The sequence below is a fragment of the Pteropus vampyrus genome, unplaced genomic scaffold (assembly GCF_000151845.1).
Source record: "Pteropus vampyrus isolate Shadow unplaced genomic scaffold, Pvam_2.0 Scaffold283, whole genome shotgun sequence".
Classification (NCBI taxonomy): Eukaryota; Metazoa; Chordata; class Mammalia; order Chiroptera; family Pteropodidae; genus Pteropus; species Pteropus vampyrus.
Genome location: NW_011889064.1, coordinates 265169 through 285696, shown reverse-complemented (window position 1 = coordinate 285696; position 20528 = coordinate 265169). Strand labels below are relative to the sequence as shown.

At 37.0% G+C, this 20528-nt stretch overlaps 1 pseudogene; it reads left to right on the top strand.

Annotated features, from left to right (window-relative positions):
- The first annotated feature begins 17385 nt into the window (after positions 1-17385).
- Positions 17386-20210, top strand: LOC105302804 (annotated as a pseudogene).
- The last annotated feature ends 318 nt before the right edge of the window (positions 20211-20528 follow it).

The window sequence follows — 20528 nt, the reverse complement described above, 5'->3', positions numbered from 1 at the left end:
CTATCACAGTACCTGTATGATAGTATTATCTAATAAATCAAGGAATTAGGACACTGTAAAAATTGCATTTTTTTAAGTTAGAAAATAAAAGTGAAGAAAAATTATGAACATTTTAGTTGTGCCATGTTGGGAAGAGAACTACATTAGGACATCCAAGGAAGTTGTTCTACCCCAAATATTTTAGGCATGCTACCCCCTTCCACCTGTACATAAGAATGCCTAATGTGAGCTACACGACACTCATTCATCTATTATTTAATCATCATGTGTTTATTGACTTCTATGTTTCAGGCATAGAGCAGTAAAAATGATGGACAAAACCCCTGCCCTCACAGAGCTTGCATTCTGGTTTAGAAGTTTCAGTGAGCAGGGGAGGAGTTATGCTTCTACCAAGAGACACATTAACAGTTTCACTGAATTGGAATTTGAAATTGCTGCCTGGTCTTTATTGGATTCCTCTGGCGGGGGTAGGGGGGTGGGAAGTAGGCAGGAATAGGATTATGGTATTGGTTAGAGTGACTGAGCCTGACTATTGAATGCAATCAACACTGCTCCAAGCAGTAGAAAGAGCTTAGGGGAGTCCTTTGTCACCATGTCCTTAAATGGTTAACAAAAGTGCTGTCACCTCACCTAGGCAGAACCGACAGGGATTCAGGCTCTACATTCCAATGGGCAAAGGACCCCAACAAGCTGAAATGCTGGTCCAAAGCAAGGGGAACATTACAAGAAAATGGAGAAGTCATAAATATCTATAGCTGGATGACCAATTGTATAAACAGAGACAGTGGACTCCATCCTTCTTTCCTTGCTGTAACATATATAGAGTGGATTCAAAATTTTACAGTTACAAAATGAAATGTATATAATGTAAATTTGTTTCTTTTCCAAAAGGTATAATTAACTTAGCATTCAAACACTTATCCACTTGTGGTAAAAAGTTTAGAGTGCCAAATTTAAGGTTACTCAGTCTCATCTGGGCTAAATTCTTAGCATTCTTTGCCTTCTCCTTCTCCTTCCCCTCTTTCCTTGAGGTTGATGTTAGTTTCAGGGGGCTTAAGCATTGACCAGGTATTGGGAAAAAAAATATCTACTCCCTGACGTCCTCTTGGCTTGGTCGCCTCCACTAGTATGTAGTTTATCTCTTCTGGTCCTCATTGTGGTGGGCAGAACATCTGTGGCTGTTGACATCTGAGGCTCTTGGCTTCAGGTCTAGATTCCTGCACATTTCTGTGTCATAGGATAACATTAGTGTTAACAAAAACTCCAAAAGAAATTAAAAGAGTTTTATTCATATAGGACTTCGAATCAGAGAACGTAGCCCTGGGTATGAATCGAAGAGACACTCTGAGGTTGGGGCGGAGGGGAAGAACACAGCTTTTAAAAGGAGAAGGGTTGCTAAGGAAATAAGCTTATAAACTTACACCATTAATTTTCTGATTTGTGGGAGCAACTGACCTTTCAATGATAAGAATGATAGATAAAATATGTTTAAGCATTTATCAATGTCCTAGTTTTGGTTTTGGTTCACAGAACAAAGGTTTTTGGTGGAGCAGTTCCAGTACAGGCAGTATTGCTTCTCTATTGCATGGGGTACGATTTATCAAACAGTACAATCAAAACAGGGGAGCTGCTTGCCCTGCAGGTAGTTATGGAGGCCAAAAGGAGAAAATTATGTCTTGTAAGCAGTTCAGAGCTCAAGCTGCGAAATCCAAATGTTGGGCTACAAGTTATGATATTAAAGTTCTTATAAGTCCTCACTAGCTATTATGACAAATAAACTCCAAAAGTTCAGTGGGTTAATGCAATAGAAGTTTATTTCTGGCTCATATATCAGTTCAGTGTTGGAGTTCTTAAGTGATAGATGGTTTTCCTGCATGTAGTAAATTTGGAACCCAGCCTCCTTTCATCCTGTGGTTTCAACATTCCGTAAGGCAGAGATTCCCAAACTTTCTTGGTTCATAGTGCCCTTAGAATCTCAATAATATATTCTTGGGGCTGCAGGACAAAGGAAATAGCTAACGGTTCTTTTTATTAAGAAGTTAGGGCCAAGCAATTTAATAGTAGCACTTTGTTCAGTGTCCTGGACACTACTATGTTTTCCTCAGAAATTTATAATACAGTAGTACTCTTTTATTTGCAGTTTCATTTTTCACGGTTTCAGTTACCTTAGTCAATTGCAGTCCCAAAATATTAAATAGAAAATTCCAGAAATAAACAATCCATAATTTTAAATTGTGTGCTATTCCGAATACTGTGATGAAATTTCACACTTTCTTGCCTTGTCCAACCTGGGATGTGAATCAGCCCTTTGTCCAAAGTTTACGTGCCAGTATAGCCTCCCTGCCCATTAGTCGTTAAGTAGCCATCTTGTTTATCAGATCGACTGTCACAGTATCACAGTACTTATATTCAAGTAATCCTTATTTTACTTAATAATGGCCCCAAAGCACAAGAGTAGTGCTGCTGGCAATTTGACTTTGCCAAAGAAAAGCTGTAAAGTGCTTCTTTTAAGTGAAAAGATGGAAGCTAATAAGGAAATTTAATGAGGAAAGAAAAAAAATCCTACACTGAGGTTGCTAAGATCTATGGTAAGACTGATCCTTCTATCCATAAAATTGTGTAGAAGGGAAATAATTTTTTTGTTGTTTTTGTTTTTGCCCTTTGGCTTCAAAGTTTTTGTTCCCATTGCTTGTTAATTGTTTGTTTAGGTTGGAAAGACATTAAATTTGTGGATGGAAGACTTGAACAGAAAGTGTGTTCTTACTGATGGCAACGTGTCATGCCAGAAAGCATTGAAGCTATACAGCAAGGGATCCTCTGAAACAAGTGAGCACATTCACATAACTTTTATTACAGTATATTGTTATAATTGTTCTATTTTATTATTATTATTACTCTCTTAGATGTATAGGAAAAAATATAATACATATAGAGTTTGGTACTATCTGTAGTTTTAACTATCCACTGGGGGCCTTAGGAAGTATCTCCTGCAGGTAAGGAAAGACTACAGTATCCCAAAGACCACTTTTAGTTCATTATGGTGTTTTTTGTTGATATAACTGTTTCCTGTCAATATTTAATATATCCTAGGTACCCCTTGTGAATTTACTGTGGTTGTGAAACTGTACACAAGAACCATGATTTTGGAGTCTTTTCTTCCAGTCACAAGGGGAAGAGTATGGGGAAAGCACTCCTGCTTTTTAATCACTTCTGCTCACATTTCATTGGCAATCACTATACATATTGTCATACCTATGCTAAAGAAGCTGGGAGATGTAGGCTCCAGCTGGGATGTCACCTCTCAGTATGGAAACAAGAACACATTTTTGATAGGTGGCCAGTTGTTTTTTATACTCTTGGCAACCTCTCATTCCAGATTTGGATTCTATTGAGTCCTTTGATTCATTCTCAGTCCTCTCTGAGCCCTGAGGTATGAGAGTAGTGACTCAAAGATACTCTGAACTAGTGTGCATCAATCAGTTAACCTACTCTTGGATTCATCTCCCCAAACATCTCCCTCGGTTATTGCTACTCTACACTCAAGTGTGTGTGGGAGACACAGAATTCTTTCTCAAGGCTTGCAAATTCATGGCTACATTCTGGAAAGTTTAAACATAATCTCCTCTGCTGTGGTAATTCTAGACCTACCTTGAGTTTTATTACAAAATATTTCTACACTCCACCCCACCCATCAAGTAGGCAACTCGTCTCCTAGAGGAAGGGTGGTGCTGGCCCTTGCATCAACCCACTATGTATTTCCTTGTCAACACTGCAAACTTTTTACTTGTTTGGATAGGAACTCATTCAACCTTATTATACATCCTTATTCTAATTTATTGTTCTTGAGTATGCTTTATGTCCTTTTATTTCAATCTGTGTCTCTCAGTTTTCCAAGCCAAGCTTTGAATATCTTGAAAATATTTTCTCTCTCAGATGGATAAGATCTTACATTTTAATGGCTTTGAAGACTATGGTCTCTGTCTACTCAAGACCTCCAAAAGCCACAAATTTTACTCTTTGATTTTTTCAATATTTTTGTTTTCTCCTCTCTTGAGCAATAAGCCTTAGACTTTTGGAATAAATCTAGTGGTGGAACATTTACTAGGTTAAACAGTAAAGTTTAGCCTAGTAAATGTTCTCAGAAGAAAAATGTGTCAGGTAGTATTTTAGACTAGTATCCAAATACTCTTCTGTATATTTACTTCTGTAATTAATTTTCCTTTTATTTTCTATTCTTTTCCTCCATTATTGCATATAGGTTATTTTGATAATTAAACCTACCATTAGCTTCTTAGATATCAGAATATTGAGTTCGAATTGCTGCAGGACCAAAGAAAAGATGGATGTTCTTCAGAAAACCTGGGCTTGTGCTTAATGCCTATGGAGCTTGTTTTGAACACTTACGACACAGTTCTGTAGTCTTCCTATCCTCTCTTTTTCTCACTTGCCTGCCTTTTATATAAGCTGCCATCCGTAGTGGAAACTATAGTAGTTTCCAGACTGCTGGTGTCTTGTAAATTGAGTACACAAAAGAAGGGCTGCCATTGATCAGTGATTAGAAGGCCATTAGCATGTCTTGGCTTCAGGACCATGGTATAAGGGTGAGATGTGAGTTAGGAATGGGTTGACTACAGTAGGAGAAGTGGAAGTTAGTAAGAGAGGTTTCTATACAAGTTGAATACTGATTTAGTGGTTTAATTTAATCTTTTTCTAAACGAGACAAACTTTTTCACCCTGCTGATAAATATTTTTATCCTGTCTTTACCTCCAAATTTTATTTACTTAATATCTTAGTATCTTCTTTTCATTCTACAGAAAGAAGTACAAATGCCAAATAAAAACAATTACAAAACACGATTCTTTCTTAGTGGTGTTTAACTTTGACTATGGATGTAAAATATTCCTGTATTAAACATCCTCACTCTTCTTTCAGGTTATAAGAAAGGATTTAAGCCTGAATGGTACATAACAATGAATAAATGTAAAATGTTTAATAAATATCTGATGAAACTGGCTGCTACTGATATTTTTAAATGAAGATAACAAGAAGACAAATTTTAGGCAGTTGATTCTTAGTAAATGGCTAGAAATTAACATTTTGATATAAACTAGGGCCAAAACTCCAGAAACATTACTAGGAAAAGATCCTATTTCACTTTAGTTGAGTAAACTGAATGAGCAACTCCTGGATACAAGGAACTGAGTATAAACTGTGCCTATCAATCTTTCAGACAGCTGTAGTCTGAGAAAGGAGTTCTGAGGGAGTGGTGCCAAGAAAAATTTGAATACTCTCTGTGTTGAGAAACACACATTATATCCTAGCTCTTTCAATTTAAAGATCGGTGATCGGAAATAAGAACCAGTACGACATGACATCTTTGACAAATATTGCAGAATGAGGGGAAGAGGACATCATCTTGAAATCTCAGATTTCTAAAAACAACTAATTTCAGGAACCAAAAAAGAATTATTAAAAATGTTTTAGCATCTTCTATGGGATATGAGAAAACATAGCTTCTATTTACTAAGAGAAGAAAATTTATAAAGAAAAACAGGTTGAAAAGAAAATGCATGAGATGATAAGGGAAATGGATAGAATAAAAAAGGATTGATAGAAAACTGAAAATGTAATAGTAGAATTGACATTTCCATTGGAAGCTAATTGTAAAGAGCGGAAATCAACACTTAATAATTGAGCCAGTAATTTGAAGGACAAATTGATGAGGCCCTTCAGAAAATATAGGGAGAAGATAAATGAGAAGGGAGGTAAAGGTGAGAGACACAAAAGACTTTAGAATTCAACCTAAGAATGATATGTGTTCCTAAAGGTGAAATTGAACTAATTAGAATTGAAACATTGAAGAGAACACAGTCAAGAAAACTTTCTTGAGCTAAATAGACAAATCTGAGTGTTTCTCCTGAAGTGATATGATGAGAGGTACACATAAACTATGTGGTAGTTTTGGCAAAAATGTTTAACCTGAATCAAATGATGAGGATAAAATCTGGTAGGGCCTGCCTCATGGGCACATGGCATATGCAGTCAAATACTCACCCTTAGAAGGGATCCATGCTTGGTTTAATGTTCTGTTTTCACTGTCTTGAAATTCTTACTAATCTGAGAACAAAGGGTCCTGCATTTTCATTTTTCACCGGGCCTCACAAATTACGTAGCCATTCCTGAATCTGGTAAATCCAGATTGTGGGACATTCTACAAGAAAACTGGCCTAAATCATTTTTTTAAATGTAGTTATTTAATAGATATATACCCCCCCAAACCCTACCCCCCGAAAAGACATGAAGGAAGTACTCTAGATTAAAGGTAATTAAATAGACATGACAATCCAAAACAACATGTGATCTTTAATTGGATCCTAAATGGGGCTTGTGTGCGTGTGTGGAGATATCTGCAGAAGATATTTGGGGGGAGAACATTTGGAGAAATTTAAATAAATAAGGACTATATATTAGAAGGTATTGTATATTTTTGGAATTTGTTGGGTATGAAAATAATATTGTGGATGTGCCGAAGGATGTTCTAGTCTTTAAGGAACATACATACTGTGGTGAAGTGTCATGGTGTCTGCAACTTACTTTCAAATGGTTTGGTAAAAAATAAATGTAGATATGGACAGAGATGTGGATGTAAAAGGGGGTTCTATGTAAAGTAACCTCACAGGGTGGTCTGTGAGGTTAAATTACTAACTAGGCATGTCATGGTGGATAGTTACACCCCAGGCTAAATTCTTCAGTAAAATATATATCTTTTCCTTAAGTAAACCCTGTCCATTGTTTCTGTGCATCTATGTTAACACACCTTCGAAATGCCCCTTTTCAGGCCCTCAAGAGAGCACATAATCTCACTACCATGTAATCTCATCCCATTATTGCTTCTTCCCTGCTTTATGTAGTCTTCTCTATGTTGCCTCATTAATTTCAAATACATGAAAGAAGCTGTAAAACTGTTATTCTCTGGAGCATTTGAGGTCTTGCTCCCCAGCAGATGTCATCAGTTTGACTCAGATCAACTCTTATAAAAATTATCTCCAGCTTTGGCTATTTCTTACTTTGACAAGTAAAATAAATGTGTCAAATACTACCCCGCTGAGAATCTTTTCAGCAAACTTTTTTTTTTTTTTAAATTTAAAGGGTAGTTTTTAATGACTATTTTTTCCATTGATTTCCTAGCTGACTTTTTACACCTCCTGAGTCTCCTTTTCTCTGCTGCTACCAACACCTAAACTCTGGGAACTTCTTCCCTCTCCTCTCTCAGCAGCTAGCACATTCTTTTAGGCACAAATTCTCTCAAGCTTAGATCCATCAGTTCACTGGCTCTGGAGGTTAAACCTTCACCTTTCAGGCTCATCAAAGCCTTCTCTCAACAAAGGTGGGTCTCTCTGTAGGGGTAATTACAGTCCAGTTATTAAGAAAATAGTAGGTACTGAATTAGTACAAATGAGAAACAATAATAACGAAAACCAAACCAACCAAACAAACAAAAAACACTGTTGAGCATTCTAGTAGGGGCGATATGGAAAATGATACTTACGAAGTATTAAAATCGAACTGATTTTACCAATGGAGAATCAGCCACAGACTTTTTTGAGGGAAAAGGTTGTGACCATGGCATTTTTATAGTGAGTCATTTTTAGTTCATGAGTTAAGGTAACACATTTTCAAGGACTTTGAAAATGAAACTTTTATGAATTATTTTTGAAAGAATCATTTTGATGTACCTCAACTAATTGAGTGACAGACAAGTCAAAGTTAGAGCCTGAAGAATAGAAAGTCATAATGTAAAACTTTAGAGGGTAATCTTTTACTCTGTTTAGTAAATTCAGGATCTCAAATTCAAGAATCAAGGTGATTCTCCATTCTCAGGTATGGATTTTGCAACCTAGGGTACAGCTTGCCCCTTGGTGCTTTCATTAGCAGGACTGTATTTTCTTTCTGTTTCCTCTTCTTGCTTGGTGACACAAGGTGCAGTTCTCAAGCTGCATTCCTCACAGCACAGGGCAGATTGATTTCTTGTTGTGGCTGATGACCATTTAAAGCACTTGTAGGTGCTTTTCTGTTCAACATTTGCAATGAAGTAATTTGTTTGAAATGCTGTGTTAACAATAATTCATAATAGAAGCAAAGTTGAATAAAAACCATAACAGCCATTGTTACTGCCAAATAAATTGAGGAATGATTTTTTATATCCTGAAAACTCCTCTTGAATAACAAGTCATGTTTTTAAAAGTTGGCTATAAAAAACAAATGACTCAGGGACAATATGTTAATAGTCATGAAGGCAGTCTTCTTATTGTTCATCTTCTAAGGAATGCTCTTATTAACTAGGCTGAAGTAGTGTGGAATCTTTGGCTGAGCTAAACTAGGATTCATGTTTAGATGTGTCTGATGAATGCATGAGTCCACATCCATCTATCTGAATTGGTTTGCTCTGAGAAAGAAAACTGGAGAACTGGTTTGTGCATGGCACCAGGAGGAAGCGGAGTGGGTAGGGAGAAGGAAGAAGAGATAGAGAGAAAAGCATGGTGTCTCTTCCATAACTTGCCTACCTTGTCACCTTGCTTTGAGCTTTTGCAGGTGAAAGGGGCTTCAGGCAGAGGCAGAAGCAGATTTCAAAGACTTCATGAAACTTGGGGCCATTAGAGCATTGTTCTGATGCCAGATGACAGTACAAATTATGGAGTGAGGAAGAGAAGCATACCTTCCATGTCAGCATGGCTTGCACTACATAAAATCTGTAGGGAGGGCCAAGTTGCACTGACACAGTTAAGATAAAACAAGTATGTACGGTAAAACTCCACCATAATGCTATGAGCAGAGTCAGAAATTAAATAATTTAATATAAGGGACACACTTTTGCAAGGTTAATAAAATAAAAATGGTGACTCAGTGGAGGATGGGAATCAATTGCCAATGGTATCATAAGCAAATTTGTTTTACTGAATGTATATTTATATATACATTGTTATATATCCAAATGGATACCATTTTTAAGTGGAAATAGGAGAGGGAAAGCAAAGAATTACATGAGCATATTATGATGGATATTTCTGTACTGTGGGATTTGAAGTGATATTTGAAGTCCCCACATGACAGTATTTTCCAAATTTTTTATTCTAAAAATTTTATTTTTATTTTAAAATATTCTTAGAATATTTCATTTTATATAAACAAAATAAAAATATTTGAAGGTGTCCTCACTGAATAAATAAATCATCTTAACAATAAACTGTAACTAGAACCAGGCATTTTAAATTGGCTACTGTACACTTTGAAATGTGAAGTATATTTCAGATCAAGCTTTTTCACTTTGGATGGACACCTTAACAGTTCCATTTCTGTCATTTCTGTAGTTGTTGTTGCCCTTTTTTTTTTTTTTTTCCAAAGTCTCCATTGCCAAAAACAACAACTTGGTGTATAAATCATCCAGGAAGTGTTTTCAAAATACTCAAGGTTGCTTAATGCTCTACTATCAATCTGATCTTCTCTGGGCCAGGATTTCAACAACCTTCCCAAAAGATGCAAATTCTCCCTAGCCTGAGTTATTGAAATCCACCAGTCTATACAAGAAAGTTCAAATTTCATAGCTTAGTCTTTACAGTATGAATGCCTTTCTATCTCATTTTCTCTCTCCTGGGTGAACTCTCTGCTGGTCTACCTCTTGGTCTGAAATTGCTTGTCTTTTCTTTCCATTTTCAATAAGGTTGTTCTCCTAGCTTATTCCTTTCCTCTCTTCCTTTTAAAAAAAAATTATTTTTATTTTTTTCAATTATAGTTGACATACAATATTATATTACTTACAGTTGTACAACACAATGATTAGACATTTATTTAACTTATGAAGTGATCACCCCGATAAATCCAGTGCCCATCTGACACCATACATAGTTATTATGATACTACTGCCTATATTCCCCATGCTACATCCCCACAACTATTTTGTAACTACCAATTTGTATCACTTAATCCCCTCCCTCCTGCATCTATTACCCTCCTCCTCCCAAATCTGGCAACTATCAAAATGCTCTCTGTATCTGTGAGCTTGTTTCTATTTTGTTTGTTTGTTTATCTCGTTCTCTAGATTCTCCATGTAAATGAAATCATATGGCATTTGTCTTTCTCTGTCTGACTTACTCCACTCAACAAAATACCCTCTAGGTACATCCATGTTGTTGCAGAGGGCAAGATTCCATTCTTTTTTATGGCTGAGTAATATTCCATTACTTATATGTACCACCTCTTCTTTATCCATTTATCCATTGATAGACACCTAAGTTGCCTCCATATCTCGGTTATTGAAAATAATGCTGCATCTTCTCTTCCTTTTTCAAACCACTCTGTCATTGAAGGCTCAGCTCTAGTCAAGAAGCACTTTGGAGGACTTAGTAAAAAAAATAATAATAAGTCACTATGCTAGATACTATAAGATCTCTAATTAGAAAGTTTGTAATATCTGTCCTGGTGGAAGATTTCACTATCTGGTATTAAAATTTAGGTAAGTACACGAATTACTACAATGCAAGATAGAATAATATTAAGTGCCACACAAGTATAAGTTCTATGAGGCCCAAAGAGGAATGAACTGTATGTAAAGCTGCTTTGATACATTTCGACATTTCCTTCTCTGAATTATTGCTTCACTTACTATTTATACCACTAATTTTCATGTGTGTTTTGTGTGTGTATTCTCCTTAAACACCTTGAAATCAAGGACAATCTTAAATTTTGTTTTTCCCCAAGTAGCCCTAAACAGTAGGGGACCTGAGTTATGTGAAATTGAATTTCAGTGTCAGTGGATCATCCTACAGCATGGATGATGGAAATGCAAATAGCCCCACCAGGAGAATGACTTTAAACGCCCATGCTCCCAAACAGAGACTTTACCAAGCCTTTCCAAATAAACAATAAGCTAAGTAAAGCAATAAGCTTGATCTTTAATCTCTAGGACTTTTCCTCTCAATCACTTAGAGAAATTCTGATACTCTTAAGAAAATGACAATTCACCTTTTGATCCATTATGCTCTCCAGGCTATACCTCTTGTTGACACTAGGATTTGATGGCCTAGGGGATAACTTATTTTTACTTCTTTCCTTGCTTTAATCTGGTGAACTAATAGTGGTTAAAGTATTTGGTTTCTGGAACAAAATTGTGTGGTTTTAAATCTTCGTTTTGCCACTAACCAGGCAAGTAACCTTATATCTCTGTGCCTTTGTTTTCCTCATGGGAATAACAATGCTAGTACCTACTGTTATAGATGTGTTATAAATACCACATATTAATAGAGTTAAAGTGGTTTGACAATATCCGCGTGATAGAATATTTGACAAGTGCTCTCTTGATCTAGATTTGAAGTCAGGGCTAAAAACTCTCCTCCATTTCCCAAACCCCAAAAGCAGGCGGTTTGCTCAGACTGCGCCCCTACTACTTTCCTTTTCAAGCTCTAACACCCCTTGGTTACAGTATCTAATACCCAACTGCCAGAGGCCCCCAGAGACCTAACACTCAGGGAGGGCCTCTCCAACCTCCAGGCCTACAGAATTATTCAAAATATCCAACCCTCAGGAAGTCACAAAACCTAGCTAACCCCACCTCGCTTGCCATAAAACTGCTCTTACAGCTCCAGCTTTCTGACGCTGTCCCAGGGGCAAACTGCTGTGTGGCCTTGCCTCACAGCCTGCTAGTTTGGAGCTGTAACAAAAAGTTCCGCCTTTCAGCCAAGAGTCACTGCACTGTGTCCAGCCATCGAAAGAACCTATAATCATACCTAATATCATATAATTATGAAATAACCTGGCATGCGTTAAGCACTCAGTTAATGTTACCTTTCTTAAAAAGGCTTTCTATTCCAAATTTCTGTAAAATTTTGTGCATGCAAATGTTCCAAGGTTATTTCTTTTAAGAATTCAAACTAACCTTTAGATAGGCACTAATCTCATTAGAAAATTATCTTTTCAGCTTTAATTGTCTGACTTAATAGTATTCCTGCTCTAGTCACTTCTTTGGGTCTCATTCTCTTGTGAAGTCTCGGATATATATGTAAAAATTCAATAAAATGGGTATGCTTTTTTCCTGTTAATCAGTCTTTGTCAGTTGAATTTTCAGGCCCAGCCAGAAACCCTAAGAGAGCTGAGGAAATCTTTTTCCTTCCCTACAATACCACAGGGGAAAAAGCAGTTTATATATCTAAAATATAGTTTATTATATCTAAAATACAGTTTAAGAATAATTTTTAAAAATTTTATTATGGAAAATGTTATACTTAAACTAAATTGGAATAAAACCACATGCCACCGTCACCAACTTCAATAATCTGACCAACATTCATCTAGACCTCTTATCCTCATCTCTCTAAATGATAGACTATTTTCTAAAAACATAATAACAATACCATTATAATAGGTAACAATTTGACAGTAATTCCTTAATATCATTAACTACTCAGTTTTCAGATTTTCCCAATTATCTCAGATTTTTTTAAATTTGATTTCTTTGGATTAGGATCCAGAGTCCACTCTGCAACTTTTACATTTCATTACTATGTCTTAAGTCTTTTTAAATCTATTACTTCCTCTTCCTCTTCTTTTCGTCACAAAATTTATTTGTTGAAGTAACCAGATTGCTGTCCTGTAGAGTTTCCATGCTCTGACTTTTGCCGAATGTATCTGTTGTAGCAGTGTTTTTTTAACAGCATTGCTGAGATATAATTAACATATAATAAACTGCACATATTTAAAGTGTGCAATTTAAAGTGTACATATATTCTGACATATGTGTATATACATGAAACCATCATCATAGTCAAGATAATCTATTACCTTAAAAGTTTCCCAATTACCCTTAGTAATCTTCCTTCATTTATTTATTTATTTTTTCTTTACCAACCCTTTTGGAGTGGTTATGACATTCATTTGTAATATATTTAAGTTCATGTATTATTGTTGTTATTCCAGTTTGAGTCTGTCCTCTCTTCCCATCCTGGTTGATTTAAATTATATATTTTCTGAATAGATGAAACATTAATATGGTTCTAAAATTTAGAACACAGAGAAGTGTCACACCTCCCCTCCCATTTCTCCTACCTTGCTCCAATTCCCACATTCTTTACACTTCATTCTTATACACCCCTGTATTAACCAATCATACTAAATGCTCTTTTTAATTTTTTTCTTTCTTTTTTTAAATTAAATTATTAGGGTTGGTTAACTTATTGGTTAATAAAATTATACAGGTTTCAAACTCTTTCATACTTTCCTTTTTTAACTTAAAACTATATCCACAGCAGTTTATAGAGATGATTATTTCTTACAGCATCTTCTGGATTACCAGTTTATTATACAGTTTCCAGTGTATGAGCATTTAGATTGTTTCTAATATTTTGCAATTACAAACAATACTGCAATGTCCATAGGTATTTTCATATTGTTGGAGGTTGTATCTTTAGCGTAAAATTTCTAGAAGAGGGATTGCTGAGTCAAAAATTAAATACCTATATACTTTTGATATACTAATTTGTTTGCCAAATTTTCCCCCAAAAGGGTACACCAGTTTGTATTTTCACCACCAAGTAAGAGGATGCTTGTTTTTCTGAAGCCTTGGCCAACAGAATGTATGCCAGTCTGTTAGGTGAAAATTGACATCTCAGTATTGCTTTAACTTATATATATCTATGAGTGAGTTTGAACATCTATTCTTATATTTAATAGCCATTATTATATCTTGTTTGTTAATTATATGTTCATGTCTTTTTTTCTACCAGATTTTGGTCATTTGTTCTCATATTTTAAGAGTTTGTTATATATTAGGGATATTAGGTCTTTATCTATAATGTACATTGCAAAATTTTTTCACGGTTTGGAGGGATCTTTTGGCTTTGTTTATGGTGATTTTTGGCCATGCAAAATTTTGTAATTTTGCATAGTCATATTTATAAATCTTTAGTTTTATTCCTCTAGATTTTGATCATTTGCTAATTTTTGTCATTTTAAAGCTTTTCCCTGTGTTAATATGAAATAATTTATCCATGTTTTATTCTAATGTTTATATGACTTCCTTTTTTACTTTTAGATTCTTAATGCATTTGAAGTTTATTCTTAAATTTGTCATGGATATAATTTTATTTTTTTCCAAATGGTTAAGAAGTTTCACAGCATTATTTATTACAAAAGTCCATCTTTGTCCAAAATGATTTGAGATGCCATCTTTATCATACAATAATTTTCATATGTACCAGGTCTATTCTATTCCATTGGTCTATCTATCTATGTTCCATTACCACACTGTTTTAATTATAGAGGCTTTATAATATATTTTAATGTTTGCTTGGGTTAATCCCCTTTGTTCTTGTTTATTTTAATGTCTTGCTAATTATTCTTGCATGTTTGTTTTTCCATATGAACTTTAATAAAAACTTATCTGATTTCATAAAACTTTTGTTGCTATTTGTTGAGATTGTGTTAATTTTTTAAGTTAGTTTAGGAAGAACCAATATCCTTATCATGTTGAGTCATCTTACCCAAGACTGTGGTTTCCAAGAATACTTTATTATTGCAACGACTTTTACTATTGTAGTATTAATTCCCTAAACACTTTTGTACATTTAACATGTATTAGGAATTGTGCTAGGCACTGGAGATGTGATGGTAAGTAAGACAGTTTAAGATTTTACATAACATAGATAAATGAAAGCACATATTTTCCCATTAAAGTTAAACTGTTGAGCTAGCTAAATCTTAAGATCTGTAATGTTTAATCTGGTAAAAAGTTGCTATGGTTCTATTTTATGTTGACACTTTTCTAAACTAACCTCTTTGCATTGTAACGATTTGCTCTGAAAAGGACTGAACTGACATCATTGAGTTGCTGGAGCTTCAACAGGACCACCTTGCATCACAGTGTACTGACTGAAGCCTCTCCTAAACAGCATCGCAATTACCATTTAACCCTGTTGACAAAATACCTAGATGGATCTAACTCTCTGTTTTGTCTGTGCCTCCACTCCATTAGCTGAGCTCTGGTGGGGAAAACCAATCAGCAGAAAAGTTTGGTGCCATTAAGCATTCATAAGTCTCATCCTCGGATGGATCTTCAACTCCGCCTAGCCACGCTATTATGTTTCTTTAGTCGGTTTGCTTTCTCCCTTCAACAAAGACTGTCTCAACTCGCTTCATATTTCCCTTATCGTTTCCTTTGTTCTGAGCATATGGCCCCACCTCCTACTACAGAGAGAAAGTAGAAGTCATAATGTGGGAATTCTTTCATCTTGCCTCTAGCAATCTTACACAAGTAAGTACCTGCATTTCCACCCATGAGCTCTTTGTTCCAGCCTGTTTCAATAAAGGAGGAATTCTTCCTCTTATCATCTAAGATCAATCTGTCTGCCTGTGTCTAATACTTCTATCTTCTTTCCCTTTCTTAGTTCTAATTCAGCCTCGTACTATCAAGTGTTTATTCTCTGTCCTCTATCTTTGACTTCTCTTTCTATACTCTTTCTTTTTGCAAAACATATAAACCTGCTGAAATCTATCATTAAAAACAAAAACAAAATCTTTCATCTTATTTTTACTTCTAGTAATGGTCATTTTTCTCTTCTCTCCTTCATAGTCTAATTTCTTAAATCATAGGATTTTGCGAGGCTAAATAAAAAGAACTTTCACAAATGTAGACGTGCATTGCCACTGAGAAGAGGGAGAGCTTGAAGAAAATACACAGACAGCTGCAGACCACGCCAGTGTACCTGGGCTTTGGGGCTACCTTTGATCTGAGGGCCTGGGTGCCATATGTGACACATACGATATATTTGTCTGTGGCTTGGTGAACTAGGCAGTAAAAGCAATATAGCATAAGTATGGGTTTGGAATCAGTTTCTTTATTTGAAAGTTTGAAATAATAACAGTTACTTTGAAGCATTGTTTTTGAAGATTAAATGAGCTAATGTGTATATAGTTGTCATTGTAAAAGCCCAATAACTGTTACTATTATTATTGTCATAATTGTAATTATGTTGTCAGATGTGCAGGTTTGTGCAATCAAATATGAAAGCATACATATTTAATATGTAAATAAATCTAAAGTAATGCAGCTATCTTTGACCTATAAGTTTGACTAGTGCTTTAGACATCCATTATTATTTGTTCATTCATAAAGAAACATGTGTAAAAGGAATTGTGCTAGGCATTAGAGATTACAAAGAAAAATCTCTGCTCTCAATGATCTCAGTAGGAGGGCAGTCAAAGCATAAGCATGAAATTATAATACAATGCGATAAGTGCAGTAATAAACACAGGGTATTTAGGAGTTCAAAGAAGGAAGCACATTCCTTGGGGTGAGGTGCATCAGAGAAGTCTTCTGGTTGAAGTGAAACTGGAGCTGATTCTTAAAGGGAGTAGGTGTTAGCAGAAGAAAGAGAAAAGAGAAATGGTTTTAAAGTTGCTCTATCTACAAAGTTTAATCCAAAGGCTTTAGAATTCCATGCTTTATTTAATATAAGAAAATTATACTACTAAAAAGTTACTTAAAATTCATTGGCCTTCTTGAATGATACGCAAGGAACAAGATATTACATAATACAATGATGAGGCAAAACTTTTTTTTCACTGGGAGTGGAACACAGCAGGAATTGCTGTAGAGTGACACAATGTATTTTAAGGAACCTGGTGGCTAGGAGCCCAGATAAGGCTACTACCAATGATTAAATTGTTTTGGCTAAGTCTCTGTGGTCCTCAGCTTTGATGATACAGGGAGTTGATTGTCAGCTAATAATGTTGCAGGAAGCGACACACACACACACACACACACACACACACACACACGACAGAGGAATTCCGACGCTCAGACAACTTTGTTAGAGGAAGGAGAATTTATTAGGCTGGCAGAGAGCGCGTGGGGTTAACAACTCCATGCACGTGCTTGCTCTAGTTGGATTTATTACAGCTTACATACTTTTGCAGTGTCTATGCAAGGGGCACATGATTCCTTTGTCTGAGGTTTCACATGTGCCTCCTTACTCAGGATGGGAGGAGGAGCTTCGGGTGGGGGGCTGCAATGGTGGAGGAATTTCCAGACTACTGGTCTTATCTATTTACAGGTCATTTTGCCTTGTAGAACCCGTGACCTTGGCGCTATCAACACTGTTATAGAATTCTCGGAGAGACGGGACACTGAGGCTATAAGCAGAAAGTAGCACTTTATTGATGCCGGCACCGACTCAGCAGATTCCTATCCAAAGGCTAAGCTCTAATTGTAATATAACGAGCAGTTTTACACAGTCTTGTTATTCCTACACAGCTACAGAGATAAGAACATTAGTTGGATAACAAGCTATGAATCAACAGGTGTGAGCTAGAGAGTCCTTGAGGTGGGGGAGGTAGCTATGGGAAAACATGTTAGCTGGAGACCCCTGGGCAGCATGCGAAGAGAGAGCAGTTTTAACTCGCTGAGTCGGTTATTTCTGCAGGCCCTTTCCTTTGCATTTTTTCAGATGCCTCCTCTCCTCTCTCAATAAGAGATGACCAATGTCTTAGGTTCAATTTATTAAAAATAGGAGATGAATGTATAAGTTACAATGCATTCACTTATAAGAAAAAATATAAAATTTGTGCAAACAGAAATACTAGTGTTATAATTGGTATATTTGTTCCACATAGGCATGCTAAATAGCTGTCTTGAGATCCCGAAATCAGAGCAAATAGAGTTCGCTGGAGTGGGCAGCTGTCTGGTTTGGACAAGTGTCTGAGCCATATGGGCTCAATTTACTGTTCTGATTCTTCAAAACCTTAATTTATGCAATTTTATAGATTAAAAATTCTCATTGGAATTGTGGTTATTTGAAAGATGAGGTCTGGAAATAGGCAGGTCTTAGGCTGATAAGCATCTAATGAGAATGTATTTGGAATAGGCACAAATAGTATGCTCTGAGGCTGCATCATAAACTGAGGTCATGTTAAGATATCAGGGGAGAAGAATTGGCATTAGAACATATACCTGCCACATAATTAGTGCAATATAGGCTGTGAAAGGGGGAGCAATCTCTGAACCTTTGAGAACTAGACAAATTATATTAACATAAATTCATAGTAGTATGCATATTATCCATATAGGTAAAATAATTACATGTATATGCATAGAAAAAGGTATGGAAGCTTATATAAAATGTTATGAGTGGTTTTCTTAATAAAGAAACATTTATGGAGATTAAGCCTGCACGGATAGCAGCAGAGCTGGCAGCGACCCTCCCTGCACTGGCCTCCAGTGGGCACTCCCCAGGAGGGAGAAGCTGCCCCAAAGCAGGGAACCACAGGTTACTCTAAATGTGACTTTTAAAAATGAAACTCAAAGCTCTCTGGTTTCCGATCCAGAAAATACAACTTGGGTTGATGTCAAAGCTATGGTAATGTTTTGTTTGATCTGAACACTATTCAAATAAAATGTTGGAATGAGGAAAATGAAGAGATATTCATCAACAGTCAAGGAGAGTAGAAAGAAGCACTTAAGAGGGCAGTTAAGCAGGGAAACCAACTGTAAATGCAAGTCCAGGAAGGCTACCGTGTTGTTGATGAAGCCCCTCCCTCAGCTGTGCAGAGAAACAACCAGTTGCAAGGGCAGGGACAAAGCCACTTGCACATTATTCTTCACTGGTGAGAGTCTTGGGATCAGACACGGAGACCCCAGAGGAGCCTGCAGCACAGCAGTTTCCACTTGCTCCATGTGACACAGACCAGCCTCAAGACAAGCCCCCAGACTTGTTCACAAGCTCCCTGGATACATTCAGAGAGCAAGTGGTTAAAGATAACTGTTGAGAAGCTTGAACAGAACTTACATGAGAAACTTGTCCTCCAGAACCCATCCTTGGGTTCCTGTCCCTCAGAAGTCTCCGTGAACTATTTCAGAGGAAACACTGTTTTTGCCAGAAAACCAGTTCAGCTGACATATTGCTTGCAGCAGCTGTCAAGAGAGGATCTTTAGTGTACGCCACCAGTGCAGCCTGTGTCCATCCTACAGTATCTGTGAAGACTGAGAATCAGGGCCATACACCCACGATACCAACCACGTACTGCTGAAGTTGTGGAGACCTGTTGTGGGTTCCTCTGAACCGTTCCCTCACTCAAGATTCTGGACTCCTTGTCTTCCTGCTGCTCTGGCACAAGCCAGCCTCCAGAAACAGGTTGACGAGAACTTTCTTAAAGCAGAAAAGCAAAGGTTGCAAGCTGAGAAGAAACAGCGTAAAGCAAAGGTAAAGGAACTTAAAAAGCAGCTTAAATTGTACAGGAAGATTCATCTGTGGAATTCGATCCATGGACTCCCGAGCCCCAGGTCCCCTTTAGGCCAACCTCAGAGCCTGCTGTCTCACACCCTGCTGCTCCTTTGCAGCCCTGCGCCCCAGTTATGCCAATTGTCAGTGCTGCATTTGTGGATGAGAATTTGCCTGATGGGACTCGGGACTCACCTTCAGCCAGGAACCAACTTTATCAAACACCAGAAGATAAAAAATACAGGCAATGTAAAGTGGAGTACAGACACAAAGCTCAAGTTCATGTGGGTACACTTGACTTTGGCTTCTTCAGAAAAGAAGGTGTTTTTGTTCCCTGTCTGAAGGCTGGTCGTGAGGAAATTGTGTCTGTGGAGTTCATTGCCCATCTTTCTCACAGAGGCCAGCAGTTTGGGCCTCAGATCTGGTGAGGTATCATAATGAACCCTTTCCCCTCCACAGAGAGCTCTGATGACATTGAAAAGGGCATGATTAGCTCAAGCAAAACTGGTGATCTCACCTGCCAGCAAGAGGAAGTTTTTCTTCTGGCTAACGAAGACAGACGGGACAGAAACTCACATCCAGCAGAAGACAGAAAATGTTGCCAGCTAGAAGGAGCTCTACATCCCATCTGCGGCCCTTTTCATTGCCCAGGATCCGCTGTTGGATAGAAACATTGTCCAAGAGTTGAAGAGAGTGCTCCACAACCTACTCCCCTCCCAGCCCCATGGAGCCCAGTGTCAGTAAAGAGGAGGGCTGAGAATACTGCTTTGGTGGAGGAGGCACAAGATGACCTGAGTGGGACCCCGTTCATGCGTGAGAATGTAATCCGATCCCTTACCCCTGATTACAACTTCCTTCGCAGACGGAAGTCCCTGCACATGAAATTTGCCTCTCCTGAAAAGGGACCCCTTGGAGACATGAGGGAAGAAATTGTCCATAAAAAATAAACACCAGTAATAAGTTCTGTCTGTATCACAAATAACAGTTCTAACAGCTACCGGCATCAGAATCACCTATGCTCCTTATTTAAAAAGCAGAATCTTGATCTCTACTGCCTCAGAATATCTACAGTGGGGCTTGAGAAGCTCATTAAAGTTGAAAAACCACCGACGAGTATATTTGTGGAGCTTGTGACGAAAGCCTTTACCCCAACCACATTATATCTTGATTATGAGGCTCCAGAGTGGTTTCCTTTGCTGTAAAGAAGAACTTTGCCATTTGTGGATTCAATTATCATAGTTTAAATTGCCAGAGAAAACTCCTAA